Source organism: Polyodon spathula, chromosome 10, assembly GCF_017654505.1.
Source record: "Polyodon spathula isolate WHYD16114869_AA chromosome 10, ASM1765450v1, whole genome shotgun sequence".
NCBI lineage: Eukaryota > Metazoa > Chordata > Actinopteri > Acipenseriformes > Polyodontidae > Polyodon > Polyodon spathula.
Genome location: NC_054543.1, coordinates 27114029 through 27127167, shown reverse-complemented (window position 1 = coordinate 27127167; position 13139 = coordinate 27114029). Strand labels below are relative to the sequence as shown.

The 13139-nt window shown below is 39.2% G+C and overlaps 1 protein-coding gene across 4 annotated transcripts in view; it reads right to left on the bottom strand.

Moving 5' to 3' along the window:
* LOC121322038 (double-stranded RNA-specific editase 1-like) overlaps window positions 1-13139 on the bottom strand; it is a 181146-nt gene that overhangs the window by 58191 nt on the left and 109816 nt on the right. For all 4 annotated transcript variants that reach the window (XM_041261488.1, XM_041261484.1, XM_041261487.1 and 1 more), the window contains one exon: window positions 12956-12994. The gene's annotated coding sequence lies outside the window, so the exon portion shown is untranslated. The remainder of the gene's footprint in view (window positions 1-12955; window positions 12995-13139) is intronic.

The following is a 13139-nucleotide window of genomic DNA, read 5'->3' as shown; positions in this document are numbered from 1 at the left end:
ACAGCATCCCACCAATCTTCCTTTTCATATCACAATTTTCCATTGCAGAACAGGAAATTAAACCATTTGTTTTCTTCCACACTGGAAAGTACTGTACATATGATCCAGTAGTAAAAACCATAAAGGCACGACACGTCAATATAGCTAGGCATTTTTGTATGCTGAACATATTTTTTACAGCATGTAGGGGTAAAGAAAAAAATGAGTGAACTGGTCTCTGCAAGATTTAATGACAAGCAGTCTATAGAGGTACTAAAAAGAAAAACTGTAAAATTTGAAGACACATGGTTCAGTTTGTTTGCTAATGGTATTTGCTGTTGCCAATTGCTTCGCAAGTCCTTTAGAATAACTTTATTGCAGATAAATCAGAAGTTACTGTGTGACAGTTTCTTGCATTCAGTGGGCAGTTCACGTACTTATGTTAAAACACTAGTTACAATCTTGTAACTAATAGATTACTTTTTAAAATAACTTCCCCAACACTGGTAATAGGTGGATCCACATGGCAAACCATCCCTAACATAAGCATCTGACATGCTCTGAATTGAATAGTCTACCATAGCACAGTACCACACAATAATATTTTATTGCACAGGGGAATAAATGAGAAGTCACCTAAATTATTTATATATGTATGTATAGTACATATGAACATACATACTGTAACTTACTGAGGGTGAAATTGGTTTTCCTTGGGTATGAAATAAGAAAGCGCTTATAGATGTCTACTGGTTAAGTGCATATCCAATCAAGACCTATAAGGGGAGGGATTGAAAGAAATTTCAGCTCATACAAAACTCATACAAAGCAAGCAGCCTCAAAGTAATAAAACACAAGCAGCTGGGAAGCACCAGGAGCAAAGAGCTTGAGGATAGGTCATGAATAACCACGACATACAGTATTTATGTCATGGGCGGACACGGCAATAAAGAAGGAGCTTCGAGACAAGGTTGTTTTCTTCAGCTGCACATTGCCCATGACATAAATAGCGTATGTCTTGGGTTTTCATGATGTATGATGAAACAAATGTTTACACTTTCTTTACACTGTAGCTACCCAAACTTATTTGAATATACGAGGCAGTAAAGAGCTGATCCCTTCCTACAGGTGAGCAGAGTGTAGAGTAGTGCATTCTTCGTACACGCTGTTTTCACTTTTTGAAATTTCTCTAATAAAAATCAATGTAAAAACACAGAAGTTACTTCCATCTTAAATACATGGGGGGAGATGTACTAAAGTCTTGCATCTGTCGCAATCATTGCAAACCAGTCGGAAGTGTAGTGTGAAATGTACTAAACAAACGCAACGCTGTTAGCATCATTTTAGCGAATGCTTTACAGCTGCAGTTCTTATTTGCGCTTTAGCCTTAAATGAATATGTAATTCTGGGCGTTCCAGCAGAAATTTGCAAAAACAAGGTGGAGATGAGAGTGCAAATGAGGATCAACAGTATTGTAATGAGAGGTACTAAAGCTGCGGGCAATTGCAGCACTTACAATTGCATCACTTTGTTAAGAGCTTTTGGAAGCATGTTTTAAACAGTAGCAATTGTTGCAGGCATTTCCCAGTCTGCTTTTTCTTGTGTGTTGCCAGTTGTGCTCAATGTATTTTTGTGATGAACACCCATACATAATTTTCACTAAAGCCTTGAAAACAAATTTCTATGACATTTCTGGTTTTCCCAGCGTGTTTGGAGCAATAGACTGCACAGACGTGCCACTAACCCCTCCATCTCATTCTAAGCATCTATATAGGACCATGACTTATTGTGTGTTAACTGTCTAGGCTACTAAGTAGACCAAGTTAAAAATAATAATAATTAAAATAAAAAAAAAAAAAAAACCCTAAAATCATTTAGCTTCAATTTAAAATAATCTTTTATTCGCATTGTACACCAATGTGTATAATGCAGCAGCATGATTTATTTTGCGTTACCCATAGACTAAGTACAAAAAAAGTGTGCTAGGTGTTCATATGATTGTACTGTATTGTATACTGTATAGGCCTACTGTACAGATATTTATTTTTATATAATGTAATGTGTAGCATACCCAAAACACATTAGTGTTACTTCAGCAAAGTGATTTAAATTTAAAATACATAGATAACTGTAAATGTATGCATGTGTGATTTTATCGTATTGTTTTTAAACCCGACACCTCCTTATATCGGACAAACATGTCCGGTTTAGCGAGGGGCTACTGTGTAATTATGAAAAGCTTTTTGGGGATGAAGGTTGGTGCCCCACTATAGAATCTGATGGGATTAAACTGCCTTTCATTATATATATATATATATATATATATATATATGACACATACACACACACACACATACAGTGGCTCTCAAAAGTATTCACCCCCCTTGGACTTTTCCACATTTTATTGTGTTACAACATGGAATCAAACTGGATTTAATTTTTGAGTTTTTGCCACTGATCAACACAAAAAAAGTCCATAATGTCAAAGTGAAAAATAAAATCTACAAATTGTTCTAAATTCATTACAAATACAAATCAGAAAATAATTGATTGCATAAGTATTCACCCCCTTGAGTCAATATTTGGCAGAGGCACCTTTGGCAGCAATTACAGCCATGAGTCTATTTGGATAAGACTCTACCAGCTTTGCACATCTGGACACTGCAATTTTTGCCCATTCTTCTTTGCAAAATTGCTCAAGCTCCGTCAAGTTGGAAGGGGACCTTTGGTGAACAGCAATTTTCAACTCTTTCCACATATTCTCAGTTGGATTGAGCTCCGGGCTTTGACTGGGCCACTCCAGTGTGGCTTTGGCTGTAGGTTTGGGGTCATTGTCCTGCTGGAAGATGAATCTTCTCCAAAGTCTCTCTTGCAGACTTCAGCAGGTTTTCCTCCAGGATTTCTCTGTACTTTGCTGCATCTATTTTGCCCTCTATCTTCACAAGCTTTCCAGGCGCACCATGCTTCACGGTAGGGATGGTATTCTCAGGATGATCTGCGGTGTTAGGCTTGCGCCAAACATAGCGCTTAGCGTTGAGGCCAAAAAGCTCTATTTTGGTCTCAACAGACCATAGTATCTTCTTCCACTTGGTCTCTCTCCTACATGCCTTCTGGCAAACTCTAGCCAAGATTTGACGCAAGATTTTTTCAAACAATGGCTTTCTTTTTGCGACTCTCCCATAAAGGCCAGTTTTGTGAAGCACCCGGGCTATTGTTGCCTTATGCACAGTGTCTCCCAGCTCAGCCGTGGAAGACTGTAACTCCTCTAGAGTTGCCATAGGCCTCTTGGTGGCCTCCCTGACTAGTGCCCTTCTCGCCCGGATACTCAGTTTTTGAGGACGGCCTGTTGTAGACAGATTCACAGTTGTGCCATATTCTCTCCATTTCTTAACAATGGACTTTACTGTGCTCCGGGGGATATTCAATGCCACTGAAATGTTCTTATATCCTACCCCTGATTGGTGATTTTGAAGAACCTTATTCCGGATTTGCTTTGATTGTTCCTTCATCTTCATGATGCAGTTTTTGTTAGGTAATGTACTAACCAACTGTGGGATCTCCCAGAGACAGGTGTATTTAACCTGAAATCACGTGAAACACCTTAATTGCACACAGGTGGACTCCATTAAACTAATTATGTGACTTCTAAAGACAATTGGTTGCACCAGAACTTATTTAGGTGTGTCATAGCAAAGGGGGTGAATACTTATGCAATCAATTATTTTCTGTTTTATATTTGTAATTAATTTCGAACAATTTGTAGATTTTATTTTTCACTTTGACATTATGGACTTTTTGTGTTGCTCAGTGGCAAAAACTAATTAAAACCATTTTGATTCCACGTTGTAACACAATTTATATATATATATATATATATATATATATATATATATATATATATATATATATATATATATATATATATATATATATATATATAGACACACACACACACACACACAGTGCCTTGCAAAAGTATTCAGACCCCTGACCAATTCTCTCATATTTCCGAATTACAAATGGTACATTGAAATTTCGTTATTTTATTTTTAAACACTGAAAGTTAGAATCAATTATTGTAAGGTAACATTGGTTTTATGTTGGGAAATATTTTTAAGAAAAATAAAAAACTGAACTATCTTGCTTGCATAAGTATTCAACCCCTGTGCTGTGGAAGCTCCCAGTTTGCACCGATGAAAGAAATTGCCCTAACGAGGACACAATTACCTTACCATTGGCCTCCACCTGTGAACCATTAAAGTTCCTGTCACATTTTCTGGATAAAAACCCCACTGTTGAAGGATCATTGGTAAGGCTGTGAATCTGAAGGAAAATGAAGACCAAAGAGCATTCTACAGAAGTTAGAGATAAAGTAATTGTTTGGATATCCCAGTGAGCACAGTTGAATCAATAATCAGGAAGTGGAAGCTGCATCACACCAACCAGGCACTTCCAAGAAAAGGCCGTCCCTCAAAACTCAAACAAGAAGGAGACTTGTGAGAGAAGCCACAGAGAGGCCAACAATCACTTTGAAGGAGCTACAGAGTTCAGTGGCTGGGAGTGGAGTAATGGTGCATCAGTCAACCATACCAAGAGCTCTGCATAACACTGGCCTGTATGGGAGGGTGGCAAGAAAGAAGCCGTTACTCAAAAAGTACCATCTGAAAGCACGTCTGGAGTTTGCCAGAAAGCATGAGAGTGACCCAGCTGCAATGTGGGAAAAGGTTTTGTGGTCAGATGAGACCAAGATAGAGCTTTTTGGCCAAAACTCAAAGCGCTATGTGTAACGCAACCTAACACTGCCCATGCCTCAAGACACACCATCCCTACAGTGAAGTATGGTGGTGGCAGCATCATGCTATGGGGATGCTTCTCATCAGCAGGGACTGGGCATCTTGTTACAATTGAAGGAAGAATGGATGGAGCAAAATACAGGAAAACACTGCAAGAGAATCTGCTTCAGTCTGCTAAAAAACTGAAGCTTGGGAGGAAATTCACCTTTCAGCAGGACAATGATTCCAAGCACAAGGCCAAAACAACATTGGAGTGGCACAAGAACAAAAAGGTGAATGTCCTACAGTGGCCCAGTAAAAGTCCTGATCTCAATCCCATTGAGAATCTCTGGCACTATTTGAAAATTGTGGTCCACAAGCGTCGTCCAACCAGCCTGAACAACCTGGAGCAAATCTGCCAAGAAGAATGGGCCAAAATCACTCCGACACTGTGTGCAAAGCTGGTACATACTTACCCCAAAAGACTTAAAGCTGTTATTGCAGCGAAAGGTGGCTCTACCAAATATTAATGTGTGGAGGTTGAATACTTACGCAAGCAAGTTCAGTTTTTTATTTTTCTTAAAAATATTTCCCAACATAAAACCAATGTCACCTTACAATAATTGATTTTGAGTTTAAGTGTTTTAAAATAAAATATCGAACAGAACGAAATTTCAATGTACCAGTTGTAACACGGTAATATGAGAGAAATGGTCAGGGGTCTGAATACTTTTGCAAGGCACTTATATATATATATACACACACACACACACACAGTAATAAATACGTACAATGAAGGCAGAACAGAATGCATTGTACAAATGACGTTTACATTTAATAAAAACAATGTTATTTTGATTCTTGCACCCTTGCATGTATAGACGTTATCCTTCGGGCACCCTCTGCTGTAGCAAACCACAACTCAACTGCCGCTATTTTACTTTAATAAATGTTGCTCAACTCTCGCTAAGATGATGCAAATTATATTTAAAATTAGTACACTGCGGCTCTCTTCATTAACATATTTTTTTCTTAGTACACCTGACAAAATGTGCACTTTTCGAATTGTCACAACAAAAATGCTAATTGCGGTATGTTTGCCCTGCAACCGGCCCATACTACATCTACCCCTTTTTGTTTTGTGAATATCAATTGTTTTGTAAATACCATTTTAAATGATATGCAATATGCTTAGCAATATAAACTACCTGCACTGCAGTATGTCCCCGTGACAGGGCGAGGAGCCCTGCACATGCAAAAGGGGGCAGAGCAAAGCCCTGTCATAAATGTATTTGTTTATTTTAGAACGGGGTACCCTTCCACCGCTGAGTAGTTTATTATTTTGTGTTTGTATTATGACTTATTTATTAAATATATGACGGTGTAGCTGTGTTGTGTTATTGTTTTGTTTCTGGCAGAGGCAAGATTAGGCAGCCCGTCCTCTGCCAGTGTGTAAATAAAAGCATTCAGCTCTCTGCACTCGGGGTAGGTGTTTAGAGGAGCTGGAGCGAGAAAAAAAGAAAAATAAATTAAAACAACTGCTACGAGTGCAGCATCCTATTTGTTTGAGTGGGATTATTTTGTGTTTGCGATTTGTTTTGTTCAAACCTTTTATTTTATTTTTGTTGCTGAAAAATAAAACGGTGCACGCCACATCTTTCAGTACTGAATTTGTTTTTATTCCTGCTTCTGGCCTGATGTCACAACTACAGCCATCCCTGTCACACACTGTGGGATCACCAGCACCTCCTTGACTCAGGCCAGGTGCTTAATTTTTTATATATATATTTCGTGTGTGTGTGTGAAGAGGAGGATGGGAAGGTGTTGGAGGAGGAAGAGTCGTGCACCAATTGCAAGTGTTACGGACAAGAGGATCACCACTGCCTGGAGGTCTTCCAGGACACGGACCTAGAGTGGGGTAGTCTGTGCGTCCACAGCCCAAAAGGGAGGAGTCAGTGTGTCCACAGCCCAAAAGGCAGGAGGCCAGGCATCCACAGCCCAAGAGGGAGGAGTCGGTGAGTCCACAACACCCAAGAGTGGTGAGACGTCCACAGCCCACATCTCCACTAGCAGAGGGAGAATACCTGCTGGTTCCGCCTCCACTGCCATGGGAGGACTACTTGCTGTTCCCACTTCCATCAGCAGAGGGAGAATAACTGCTGGTTTCGCCTCCATCGTAGTGGGAGGACTGCTTGCCACTCCCACCTCCACCAGCAGAGGGAGAGTGCCCGCTGGTTCCACCTCCACCACCCACTGCAGAGCAAGACCTGCTGTGCCCATCTCCACCAGCATGCCTGCTCCCACAAGGGGAGGAGCCCCTACCGTCTTTGCCACCAGAAAGGGAGGAGCCCCTGTTACCTTTGCCACCTGGAGGAGAAGAGCAGGAGCGGACTCTCCCTTCAGCACTAGAAGGACCAGGACAGTATGCTGGCAGTCATCAGCAGCCCCTGCATATGCTGCTGAGCGGAGCACGGGGGAAAACTGCAACCTCAGCTAGTCCTGATTCCTTCACCAGGAGGAGAAGTAGAGCTCAAGCTGCCGCCTTCATGGCCAGGGGCTCCCCTGCCACTGTAGCCTGGGGTTGCCAGCTCTGCCTCGCCCGGGGACGCTGGTGCGTCACCGCCCAAGGATGCCTGCCTCTGTCCGATCAGGGATGCCATGCCCACTCCGCTCAGGGATACCACGTTGGGATCGCCTGGGGTTGACTGCTGCGTTGCAACTCCTGAGGCTGCTTGCGGTCCCGCTTTGTCGGTGGTCGCTGCCGGCACTCGGGGTGGGTATTTAGAGGAGCGAGAAAAAAAGAAAAATAAATTAAAACTATTATGAGTGCTGGAAGCCCCAGCACCGTATTTGTTTGAGTGGGAGTATTTTGTGTTCATGATTTGTTTTGTTCAAACCTTTTATTTTTCTCTGTGAGCACTGTTTTTTGTTAAACCTTTTATTTTATTTTTGTTGTTTAAATAAAACTGTCTTTGATTGACACAAGCCCAGGACTGATTGGCAGGACGTGGTCAAGACAGTTTACTGTTCATATGGCTGGGCAGGAAATTCTTATTTGTGTAGCCGGTGAACAATGACAATATTTTTTCGTTTTCAACAATCATTCCAATTTGTTCCAAATGATACAGCGTTTTAATCACTTCTCTCTACATTTGCTGATTTTCTCAGTTGAAATCACAGCTGCTTGGGGATTACATAAGGTTCCTTACACTCTGCTGGCTTTACATGTATACCATGTGTGGGTAACCCACGGCATGGTATACAGTAGTATTAACTTTATACTGAACCCCATGTACAAGTGCATTTGGGATTAAAACAGCAGTGCAATGCCGTTAATACTCAACCAGAATATAATGCAATAAAAACAAGTAGCCTAAAAAATAACAGTGCTTTTAAAACCCATCAAACGTATCAGTCACACAACTTATTTCCATTGACATTTTTTTTTTTCATGAAATGAAAGCATTAAGACTGGACACTTAGTATGGTCAAAGTGGAGCATAGGGGTACAACACTAATGTCATGATACACAATATGTATCACAATACAAGCCATGGTCCTGGCTGACTACTTCTATGATACCTGATAAGATTAAATGGTCATTTAACAATGGACTATGTTGTTAAAAAGCAAACATTAAATGATATAAGGAGGGTATGTATTCACACCAAACTATAAAAATACACTTATTCTAAATTCAAGAACCACTTGGTGAATACGTGCTTTGTTGTGCTTTTGGTCTTGTATCATGGTACAAACAATACATACCTCTTTTGCCATATATCATGTAATGAAAGCATTATGATTGGTCGATACATGATCAATCTTTACACTCCTAACGGAGCAGTGGGTTAATTTGCCAGCTTTTTTTTTAGTGTTTCCCTCTACAGCAGCGTTTCCCAGCCCTGTTCCTGCGGCACACCGTGTCTGCTAGTTTTCGTTCCAACGCAGCGCTTAATTGCTTAATTGAACCCTTCATTGAATTAATAAAGTGATTAATTGGGAATTTTCCCGTTATGTTCAAGCTCTTCGTTTGTTGATACGGCAATTGAGCGCTGTGTTGGAACGAAAACCAGCAGAAATGGTGTGCTGCCAGGAACAGGGTTGGGAAACACTTCTCTAGAGGATTGGGTATGAATCTGGCTCAGGTCTAGCCCCAAGTGGACATTAGTAGATGCCACAAAACCACCACCCAATGTGGTACAATTATTCAGAACTGTCTTAGCTCAGGACTAAATGGCAGGGTGTGGTCAGGACAGTTTACTGTTCATATCTGACCTGAATTCAACATTGCCTGAAGGTATACATTTCAGATTCAAAATGAGGCCTGCATTTGCAAACAAAATCAGGTTTAACAAATGATGTAGAAAATGCAGTGTGACAGGGTAGCCGAGTGGTGACGTCAGGCCAGATGCAGGAACCAAAAACAAAGAGACACTGCAGCTACGGTGCAATGACCCTTGCAACATTTTATTTTTTAAATAACAAAAATAAAGTAAACATTTTTAACAAAAAAAAAAAAACACTGCTCACCGAGAAAAATAAAACAGGTACACAAAACAAAATCACGAACACAAACAACTAAACACACAAGTCAGACTGGGCACATTGCTTTCACTGATCCTGTGTATATTTTAGATTAATTTTTAAACTGCTCTCGCTCTGTTCTCTCCTCTGAACAACCCACCAAAGTCGCAGGTCTTTTATATCACAGCCGATGGGTTAACTGGCTATTAATTCTCTTATTACCCCTCGGCCATAGTCTGCACAGGTAGTTTTAGTATGTGTGACTGCCAGCTAATTCAATAATCACTAGCTGACAGTCACGCATTCACACAAGGTATTTTAATGTGGATGGGGCTTCCCATCCATGCTGCCAAACAGAACCTACAGCTTCTCGCCATCATATTTGCAATAAATAAATCATAATTATAACAATACAACAAAACATATAAAATAATAAACTGAACAAGTGTGTCGGGGTATCCCGTTCTAAAAATAAACAAATAATCATGTACAGGGCTCCTTGTCCTGTTACATTCAATAAAAAAATAGTTTGCAATTATAAAGACTTCTGTCTTTTATTAAATGACGGCATGTATCAAGCAAGTGATGACCTAATTGCATGAAACATATGAGCTGTTAATGGCAGATCTAGTAGAATGGGGGATGTGGATTCTTTATCACAGCTAATTTATAAGAAACATTCTCTAGAGTCTAAGTTTCCGGTAGCCTAATTTAAAAGCATAATTAACATCGCCCAAAGCATGATAAATCCTTCTCTGTAACAGAACACCCTGGACATGTTCACTTTAAACAACTCGTATCAGTTTGTTCTTTAATATCTGCAGGGTTTTGTAGAACCAATGTCTCTATATATGGGAGAAAGCTAACTTTAAATCAGTCTGGGCAAACCAAACAAATCCCAAACAAAGAAAAGATTTTTCTATGGGTGGTCAGTTGTTCTTGTCAGTCAGAGGCAACTAAAATAAAAATATAACCTTTCAGTAACAAAGTAAATTTCAGTGTAACAAGAACCAGTTATAAAAGATGTGCTCTATTTTAAGATAAGAATATTCAAAGAGTTTACATAACTTTTTGGCATATGTTAGTAAATAATATTAGTTTACCACAGTTGGATATCAAAAGATTGTGGTTATGTTTAGCACAAAAGACAGCTCTAGATCCAACAGAAATACAAAATCAAACTACTGGAACCAATTACTGATGCCCACACATTTAAAAACACATTCCACAGTTTAGTACAAAGTTGTGACTTAAGTCATACAGTAATTAAAATAGTGTAATTACTGCACACGTTTCAGCCCTCACAATCCATACAGGGAAAGGCACAATTTCTGCATAGATCACTGGTATCTCTGTTAATTAAAAAAAAAAAAAAAAAAACACATATACAAAATAACCTGTTCATTCCACAGCAACTGACCCTGTATGGAAACTTCACGCATGAGGCAATACCGTCGACAAATACTGATGGGTTTAATGAAGTTCGTCCAAGAAGTTCAGCTCCTGTTCTTACAAAAAAGACACTAAACTAGTGTGATTCAATATATCCCAGCCAGGTACAATGGGTGTTGATGTACAAACCACTCATGCACCTCTTGCAAGCACAGTTAACATCCCCACACATTAAACCACTAGCTATCTTACTACAGCTCAGGGGCTTATATAACACCACATTTGACAGGTTGTATCTAATATTGTGACCAGACCTCACAGCGTGTAAACTTTTGTTCAAAAGGCACAAATGAAGTACAGTTACAAGCAAAATTTATTCTGGAACTGTAAAATAGTAGTATTGGTACCACCTAGTGTTGGGTCAAAGTAACTGCAAAGGCCAAGCTGCATTAATTTACAAAGAAAAACCTGTATAGTGTAGCGTTTTGTTTGACACACTGGACTTGTGTTATATGTTATGGGCCCAATTCAAAAATGTTATAGGACTGTTTACAGTGCTCTTTGAAATTGTGAAACAAACTCTGAGAAACAGATCTACAAACATGATTCAATAAGTCAAATTGGACTTTAATAAAACATTCCTCAAAACAGTCAATGGTTTATGAACAGAACCTTATGAATAATTTTTAATTCTGAATGATGTGAAGACAGTAAAACTATGTGTACTGAACCACACACATGCCTACAATATGGATGTCTAAAAGGACATATTTTAAACTTTTTCAATACAAATCCAAGTCATATCCTGTTTCTCTGTAAAAACAGTTATTGTACTCTATGGATTTATTCCAGGAAAGCTGTACTTTGTTTTATAGTGACATCCTGTGGGGGACACCAGACTTGCAGTTTCAATTCCACTGCAACACTTGCTAAGCTTGAGGCTTTCCAGCCACTTTAATTGAAGAGGTGTTTTTGATGCTGGAGCAGGACCAACTCCTAAGGTACAACACAAGAATCTCGGAACGCAATTTCACATGTAAATATAGCTGCTGGGATTAGGCTAAATATATCAAAGCCTTTTATCTTTACTGCTTTTTACCCCTCAAAAAAAAGTTTATAGTTGTGTTTTGTACAAATCTCCCCTCAATTTAAGAATGTGAGTTGGTATCTAGAAAATGCATGACTTCACGTGTTGTAAATAAGCCGATGTAAATAATGAATTTGTTTTAGTGCAATACAAGTAGTTTATTGATACAGGTTATCCAGCTTTACACTGTCACAGACAGTTATTCACACTCAAAACTGATATAAGTAGATAACCCGCCTTGCTGTACCCAGTATTAACCCTGGTATTTACCAGAAAAACTGGGAATTTGTTTGCAATTTCTTTATACCTTAACAAATTTCCTTGCATATCATACAGTACTTCACATATTAAATACCAATGTCCCTACTACAGCCATTATTCAAGTAACTGCATACACATTGATACTGCTTTTCAATCAATACCTAACTAGCTCATGGTACCCTCCCAAACCTCAACATGTTTCAATTTGATTTCATGGTATAATAAAACAAGGACAAATCCAGTTAATTTCTTTCCTGTCAAAAGCCAATAAGTGGTCTTTCAGTGGTCCCCTTACTTTCAAAGCAGTACATAAGAACATTTAGCAACCAGGCTAATTCCAGGACTTAAAGGACAGATTTACAAATATCCAAGGCTGAAAGAACTAAATATATTTAGCCTGGAACAAAAAAGATTAGGGGACAGGACTGCAGACTTTACAATCTTAAAGGAACTGACTAGTTAACCCAATTGAAACCAGGACCAAAGGACACAGTTGGAAATTTAGTGGAGACAGAATCAGGAGTATGATGAGGGTATGGAATGGGTTACCTAGTCATGTTATTGAAGCTGAATCACTTGGATCCTTAAAGAACCAACTTGACACATGTTTGAAATAAATCAGCTCCTTAGATGGGCCAAATTGCCTTCTCTTGTTTGTAAATTTTCTTATGTTCTTAAGAAATCTACAGCCTACCTAAACTGATTCTGACTGATTTTCCCAAAACGTTGTCAAGTATCACATTCCATACCCTTACTCTGTGTGAAGAGATACTGTGGTAACATGACCATCTAACAGAACTTTAGGCTTCTATGGTGTCTCATTTTCCTGTCTGATATAAGTTTATAAGCAATAGAGCTGGGAATAAAGAACATTTCAGTAGTGTGCCTCGTGGAAACAAGTTAAGAGTGGACTCTTTACCAAACTGCAATTACATACCTCTTCTGTCACTGTGAAGTACTTCTCAGATCCAGAAATCTGCAACAAAGCAATGAAAAGTAGTTATTTTCTGAAAAAATGTACTTTACATAACCTTCTGCAGTACTACAAAAGGGTTACACTAGGACTTTCAAACCTTGCATGCATGAAGCAGAGTCTTCAAAAAGTACTACTAGAACTACAC